This window comes from Micrasema longulum, unplaced genomic scaffold (assembly GCF_059751315.1).
Source record: "Micrasema longulum isolate JH-2025_06_02 unplaced genomic scaffold, ASM5975131v1 h1tg000087l, whole genome shotgun sequence".
NCBI classification, from domain to species: Eukaryota; Metazoa; Arthropoda; class Insecta; order Trichoptera; family Brachycentridae; genus Micrasema; species Micrasema longulum.
The window spans coordinates 1,862,512-1,863,415 of NW_028277293.1; positions in this window are offsets into that span (position 1 = coordinate 1,862,512).

Genomic DNA, 904 nt, shown 5'->3' on the forward strand with positions numbered 1-904 from the left:
TCATAATTTTTTGTAGTATTTTTCAAACGGTGAATTTTTAATTTCCGAGGTACACAATATTTATTTTCTGCGTTTTTTGTTTTATGTAAAAACGTCTTTCTCTCTTATGACGGCAGTATTATAATACCGGCCTTGGACCCCGATTACAATGGAAGATTTAGAGTTATTTTAAGTATCTATAAAGCACAATTTTGATTATTTAAATTTAAAAAAATATTTTTTTTTATCGTATTATCACCGCTATGGTTGATTAAAATTTTGTATTTTTGAAATCACTTCGCTTGTGACGTCTCAAGTTCTCTTCCTCTTCTTCTCGATGAGCCCTGTCAATTCGTCTGTCGATCTTTTATTATTAGTCAATCTACCGATGTTTGCTTGATGGAGGTTGACAACTCTGATCTCCACGTCTACTCGGGTTGCAGTAGCGTCATGACTTAATTTAGCACTGACCCCTTATTATTAAAAACTCCAGGATATTTATATTTGCAATTTATTTTCATCCTTTCGTTTCTCTCGAATATCTCAATCCGGTCATTACCCGTGTATTTTTTCCTAACAAAAGTCTGAAATTGTATTTCAACTACCTGGGATATGTGTTAATCCGTATCGTATTCTACTCATAGACGTCGCAAAACTAAAACAAACATTTCAGATAATATTTTGAGTGTATTTCAATTTTTCTAGACTAGGACTGGGTTTAACCTTAGAGTATATACATATATAGAGGGATAACAAAACATTGTATCAATCCAATGCATGTTGCCGGTTATAGCGGACTCATTTTTTACAATATGTTCTAAATGAGAGAAAAGGAGACAAAAAAATCTGTAGGTACGGTCCTCATTTTTTGTTTTGTAGTCGATTTTAGAATTTTACGATGCTCATTTTTTAAGTACGCGGCCAG